The 7,572-nt window shown below is 35.7% G+C and overlaps 1 pseudogene; it reads right to left on the reverse strand.

The window, feature by feature from the left end:
* Positions 1-3,646: 3,646 nt before the first annotated feature.
* LOC107672056 (solute carrier family 17 member 9-like) overlaps positions 3,647-7,572 on the reverse strand; it is a 13,185-nt pseudogene continuing 9,259 nt past the window's right edge.

Consider the following 7,572-nt stretch of genomic DNA (forward strand, 5'->3'; position numbering starts at 1 on the left):
TTTGTGAATTTAGTATTTTTTCATGTCATTACATTGTTTAGAGCATAAGAAAAAAATGGTAAAATAACATTTTTGAAAAATTATATTTTATTCATAAGTTATGCTATGTCCTCTGTAAAGGACACCAGGACTCAGTTTTTCTAAAAATAAAATGACAAGAGTAGACATGAAAAGGCAAAAACAATGGGAATTTTATTTAAATCACCAATCAATTTTTAGGTTTCAGGATTTTTTTTATCATTAACTTTTTTTAAGGATAGTTCTCAACTATGTTATAAAATATATAACAAAATTATTTGTAATAATATTTGTACTATGGATTTTCATTGTGTGACAAGGATAAAACAATAAAAATTTCATCTGTAAAATGGCAGGAGAATGCAACACTGTGAACTATTGTCTGCACATACGCACACACACACAAACAAACATGCATCCACACATCAGCAGAGATCTGGATGTTGTCACCCATCACTCAAATGATCTGGACATTAACCGGATCAGACTCTCAGAGCCTGAGGACATTATTCTCTGCAGTACTCTCAGAGTACTACAGTCTTTTACACAAATATGTGCTTCAAAGTGAGGAAATACCCAATGAATACTGGTGCGACAGTAACTAAATGCTCTTTTCGTTATTAAACATTCGGTGACCTGAATTACTGAATGGCACGTTCCACAAATACAGTATTTTGTACTGAGAACTTGTAGATATATTAGATTAACTATTACCAAATAAAATGAACCTAACATGAAATCTAAATATCTGTTCTCTTAAACCTACAGATCCTTCCTGGAGCCGCATGGAGCACCTCTCATCTTCAGGTGTGACACAGTGTCGCCCACTTTGCCCCAGGCCCCTGATCTCACCCCAAATCCCACCGCCACGGTAAGCGGCATCGCCATCTGTCTCTATGGTAACCTGAGAGAGTCCCGTGAGAGGGGTGACGGATGCCTGGCACACGCACACATTGCCAACTCACCAGCATGGCACGCAGCGACCTGCCATATGGTGCCATCCCATATATCTGCGACAGAAGCAGAGGAAGACCTGCATGTCCATCCATGCTGATATAGCTCTGGAATTACGACAACAGTGTGAACGCCTATTTGCCGCAATATGGCTCTACAAGATTCATTAGCGCACTAGGCTTTCCAATACAGGCTACTTGCAGGCATACATTTTGGCTGCTCGGAATAATGAGCTCCGTGAAAGTGTCTTTTAATATATGTAGATGATCAGAACTGAAGTATACTAAAGAGGCTGTGTGGAAGTTGATGGTTGGTGAAGTTTCCAGACTGGAAACTGAGGTGTAATGATGCTCCAAACAGTCGGGAGGTGCTAGCCATGACACTCCAGTTAAACGCACACATATGCCCACCCTCACACTTTCAATTACGCGCATAAAAGGCCTCTTTTCAGCATTTAAATCTCTGTGCCAGACACAGTTAGCTGACTGTAAACCTTTAAGTGAGGTAGGCCTACTACGCCACACTATTTTCTGGACTCTGCTGCCCCCTGGTGGTGTGGCTCTCAGTGCAACTTTAATATGTCTTGGATCACTCTGAAGAAGGTGTGGTAAACACATTTCCCTTGAAAACATACTTTTATATTTCAGCAAAATACACTTACAAATACAGAATACATCATTTAGATTGTTTTACAAGCAATATGGATTGGTTCGGTTTTCAGTAAAACATAATTTTGACTACCTCAATTTCTATAGGCCTACTATTTAATGTCATAATTATGATTTACTTAAGTATGATATTTTCTTATGTAGCTAAAATGGGCTTCCATTATTTACCTTGATTTTCTTTATTTTTATCTCAGATTTCCTCTCAAGCTCTTAACTGACACTGTTGTCTTCTTGGTAAACAAGTATGATACATTTTTGTTAGCCAATAGTTTAGCTAGTCATTGTGGAATTTATGGCACAACTAAATAACAATAATAACTTACTTAAAACGTATTCTAAAAACATTTCAGACAATATTAAAAAATGATTTAATGATGACTTTTTCATAGTTTTAGTGAAAAAAAAAGTTTTTAGGCTCTTTGTTGTAATTATCATAGTTAAATAAATACACAAAACAAAACAACTATGGATTTTCACATTTTAAAACATTTGGGACAAGGGTAAAACTAAAATTAAAATGTAAAACAAAAATGGCAGGAGTATGTAACATTGTAAACAATTGTTTACACACATGTGCGCATAAACATCATCTCTTGGCTCACTCTGTTGGAGGTGTAAATTAAAACACAAAACATTTTCCACTTGATTAAAATATAGTTTTATATTTCAGCAAAATATGCTTACAAATACAGAATACTACATTTACACTGTTTACATTTCTTTTTAATGTGACATTTGTCTTGAAAATAAGATCGCAATATGTATTGATTCAGTTTTCTGTGAAACATATCTTTCATCCTCAATTCAGGATGCTATGACACTGCATTAATTCACAGATCATCTATCGTGTTTACTAGTCTTGAGTGAAATAATTATAAGGAATGACGCAAGCATAATAAATATGCAAAATTTCTTCTTCGCTACACTAATGCAAGTTATTGTCAGCTGTGATAATGGAACAAACCCCACAATCATAATCCAGTTATGCAGAACAGTCTATTGTAAACCAATAACACTTTAAAGATCAAATTAAACAGCATTAAATAGAACGGAACAATATTTATGAGAGATGGCATTTCTATAAAGCTGCAGTCAAAACAAGAACACACACGACAGATCAGAATCCAGAAAAAAATACAATATGAATTAAGAAAGCAAAGATCATATAAGCATTTTCAATCTAATCTCTAAATCAGATATAAATCAAATATAAAAGTATTCTGAAATATTGTCTACTGCATATATTACACACAGTGATATCTAATCTATGTATACACAAATAACCTTTGTGAACATATTTCTTATGATTTTATGTACTAATGTACTGGGAAAAATACAATTTCCTTGAGTTCCATGCAGAGAACAGTGTTATATAATAATTCAAGTCTTTTTTTGTTTCTTTGCAAATCTGTCATGATCTTCCCTAGCAATAGGCCTGCAATAACAGCAGAAATGTGTTGCCTGTTTTAATGCACACTGACATAAGAACCATTAAAGCGCAGCTAAGCCTTCCTAGGCCTTGCTTTTCCTTCAGTTTCTTTAAAGTAACTAAGCAGTAACATTTTATTTTACTCCTCAAAGCAGTGACAGCTGAGAAATAGAAGATTTACAGCACTTTTGTGACCAGAAATATGCTTTAGTTTTTGATTTATGGTACATTATACACTAACAGGTTAAATAATCAAGTTGCATGAATTGAATTGAAATATTTGTGGTCAAATAATTACCAGTTAGATATAACGTTCAGGGTCTTGTGGGACACTCGAACTCTAGCTTTTGGTCTTCATCTGATTAAATGGACGGTGTATTGCAGGTTTTTGAACTGCTTTGGTCGCAGTAATGATGATATTAAAGCAACTGCTACCATAAACCAACACAAATGCTACAGGGTGAAATAGAAATGAATGAACGCAAAATATTCAGTAACACACTTCATACTGTGGCTCCTAGTGATCTTTAACAGATATCCTACAGCTTCTCCTAAATTCTCTTCAGCCAAAGAAAAGCCAAACAGTCTCTGAAGAACCATAATGAAGAAACCAGTGACTGCTGAGTATGTCCCTCTTCAGAAAGGTTTCTGTCAGAGTCTGTCATTTCTGCTGCTCTGCTCCCGTCATCTGTGCTCTCAGATGTGGATGCTGTGGTAACGGCCCTTCGCTAGATCTATGTCCACTCTGCGAGCTTCTGCGAAGCTTAAAAATGTTCCTAAACCCAGCAGGTTCACTACAGTGATGAGCCCAAAAACTGACGCCCAGGAGCCAGTGGCCTCGATCAGATACCCAGAGAAATACACCATGATGACCCCTAACAAACACACACACACACACACACACACACACACACACACACACACACACACAACAGCATAAACACATACAGCACACTAGCAATCCTCTTAAAAACTGAGCTTGAGTGCTTGTTATTTCATTTGAAATGATTAATATCAAATTTACATTTATAAAATATCAATGTTTTATACTATTCTTACCTGTAAATGCTCCACAGGTATTCATTACTCCTGAAAGAAAAAAAAGTTACAGATTTATAAAAGACAGTCATATTGTTCATTGTAAAATTACAATAAATCTATGCACACCAAAAATGATAATTCTAACAATAACTACAAAGTTTGAAAAAATTGTCCACACCGCAGCTACAACGATAATGAGATAGAGGAACGTTAACTAAAACTATTAAAAAATTAAAAATCCTACTTGAAAATAAAATATTAAAAAGAAAAAAATGAAACTTAGAAAAAAGTTTAAGTACTGTCAAAAAAATAAAATAAAAAAATAAACAGACTAATACAAAGTCAAAAACACAAAAAATGACTAAATCTAATTTAGAAAACTAAAATTAAAATGAAAACAGAAAATATAAAAACTACTTCAAATTATTAATAAAAACTATAAAAAGTATTAATGATACTAATAAAACCCTGGCTACAAATCACTTTCAGAGCTTTTTTTTCAGCTGATGAACAATTAAAGCCATTGACAGCCAATCAAAAATAACCTTCCTACTGATGCATGCACTTTTAATAAACAATGTTATTGTCCACTGGTGTAAAAGCTAATATAGTTAGCCTTAAGTGTGCAATCGCAGTTTGGGTTAAAGTAGAGAGTATGCTACATACCAAACAGAGCCCCCGCACAGGATGGAGCGAGATCCTGAACATTCACTGAAACCCCACTAGAGAGAGACAATTACATTGTCACATTTACATTCATGCATTTGGCAGACACTTTTACATACATCTTATCAGAGCTTGCATGACCTGGAAATCAAGCCATGACCTTGCACCTAGCACCATGCTCTACTGTTTGTTTGGTTGTTTTTTGTTTTTTTTTCAATGCATGAGTAAGCAGTGAGTGACATTACCTATGGCTGAATGTGGTGAGGCCCATAGTAGCAGACACGAAAGCCACAGCTGTGGGGAAGGTAGTGGTCCCACACAGGAACGAGTAAACACACTGGAGACGCCCATAGAGAAGAACTGAAAAACACAATCATACATAATATATTCACAGATTTTGAAAGAAATTAATACTTTTATACAGCAAGGATGCATTAAATAGATCACAAGTGACAGTAAAGACATCTATTGTTACAAAAGATTTCCATTTCAAATAAATGCTGCTGTTTTGGACTTTCTAAAAGAATCCGGAAAATATATCACAGTTTCTACAAAACTTTTAAGCAGCACAACTGTTGTTGATAATAAGAAATATTTCTTGAGCAGCAAATCAGCATATTAGAATGATTTCTGAAGGATCATGTGACACTGAAGACTGGAGTAATGATGCTGAAAATTTAGCTTTGCAATGAATGAATAAATTCAAATATAATATTGTAATATTCCAAAGCGCAACTGTATTTTTGATCAAATTAATGCAGCCTTGGTGCACATAAGAGAGTGTATATTTCAAACATACCTGCATGAGCTTTCTAACTGACGCAGTATCAAAACCTTTAAAAGACAAAGAAAGGAGCGAGAGTATTAGTGTGGCAGCTGAGGAACATTTAACAGTTTTAGAAGTCAATTGCAATCATGTAGACTTGACATTTACAACACCGTAAAACTCAAACAGACTCGTAACATTGGTGGTGGGAAAGAGCAAAGTCCCGACAGAACAATGATTACAGAGATTACACTAAGGAACAGGGAATATTTCATTGCCTTTCTAATTGTCTACCAAAAAGACATGACCATGAGGAACATACAAACTCATATCTTTGAACAAGAAACGGCGAGTGTATTTGTGTAGTATGTGCGGTTTCGTACCCTGACTGATTAGATGGTCTGAAAGGCAGCCACTAAACAGGGAAGAAGGGATGGCCACAAACCATGGGATCACGTTAAACACCCAACCCTGAGGAAAAACACATGCAGACATACACAGGAACAGGCAATGAATAGGCGAGTCCAATGCATGTGATATACACTTTTGCGAATAGGAATCAAACACACACTCTGATGTGATGCGATGTGGAGCCCCCTGCTGGAGTTCAACCACAACAGCATCATACTAACATGACCAGCTCTCTCTCCTTCACAGAAATTAATTACTGGAGACAGTAATCTCAGTATACAGACTGATATTTTTTTGCTTTGACACAGATCGTGTTCTCGCACACTGTTTGAAAGAGCGTAGTTCAGTTTACCTTGGCATCAGGGAAGGTGTCCTTGAAAAACGTTGGCAGCCATGACAGTAGTGTGAAGAAGGTGCTAGCAGTGCACAAGTGTGTAATAATAACGGCGCTGAAATTCAGACAAGAGCGTTTAGAATTCATTTGAAATCAATGTCACCAACACAGCATGTTTATAATTATGTAGATGAAGACTCTAGTCATATTAGTAGGCTAATAAAAGTGGTTTTATTTTACATCTCTTTAATGGAGATAAGGTCATCTCATATGGGTGCCGCCATAGTGCGATCACCTGACCAAATACTAACATTTGGGAAAAATGAGAATGGGGAAACCCCCATATCTAGAGACTTTTGCTTGTTGAATAAATCAATCAAGACTAATAGCACATTTCAACAATGGCATCAGTGATAAAAAATGTTTGCATTATTTGCATGATGCTGGATCCACACCAGTGTCAATGTACAGGATTTTATATTATATAATTAATAAAACAATAGTTATTTTTAATTTAAAAAAAATGAAAGTGGGTAATTTAAGAATGCAAAAAAACTCATCTATTCATGAGTCGGCAGTCTTGTTGTGTTTATACTTGCACTCTTGCTAATTATTGTAACTCAAACTTTCAGGAAAATGCTTTTTACAGAACGACTGAAAGAGTTGTCAGAAGCTTAGCGATGGTAGCGTTGAAGTCATGTGACCTTAGTGTAGTTTGTTTATAGCTGACATTTAGCTTTTTACTTCTGGTGACTGTATTTAGGCTTCAGAATTCATCAGTTGTGTTCATTTGTAAAGGTTATCATGATGAACAAAATGTATAAGGATCAAAAACATTTGTTGGTCACAGAGCTTATTGTCTGCAATAATCCAAAAGCCAATGGAAAAATTGGGTTTTTGTCAAGGGAATCAGAGTGATGCGAATTTCTGGGCTGGCCTACAAAAGTACATAATCACTGCAGCACTCTACTGCTACAATAACAACATTAGTAACAACAGTTACTGCTAGAGCACTCCCTCTAAAGCACACTCAAGCATAAGCAGCATTTTTAAGCATTTTTATCTACTTTTCCTTATACAATAATGTAATTGTTAAACTAAAATGTTACAAAAAACATCCAAGTCATGTGTGCAGTCAGAAACACTTAGCCATGTTTAGCTGACGGGACAGAGTACTGTGTTACTGTTTCTGAGTGCTCTATATATAGACAGACATGGAACGGATGTGAATCAGGCCTTTATGGGAGCTCAGTAAAGACCCTTTGTTCAGCATCCATGCTCTCTC

This window comes from Sinocyclocheilus anshuiensis, unplaced genomic scaffold, assembly GCF_001515605.1.
Source record: "Sinocyclocheilus anshuiensis isolate Anshui unplaced genomic scaffold, SAMN03320099.WGS_v1.1 scaffold1053, whole genome shotgun sequence".
Taxonomy (NCBI): domain Eukaryota; kingdom Metazoa; phylum Chordata; class Actinopteri; order Cypriniformes; family Cyprinidae; genus Sinocyclocheilus; species Sinocyclocheilus anshuiensis.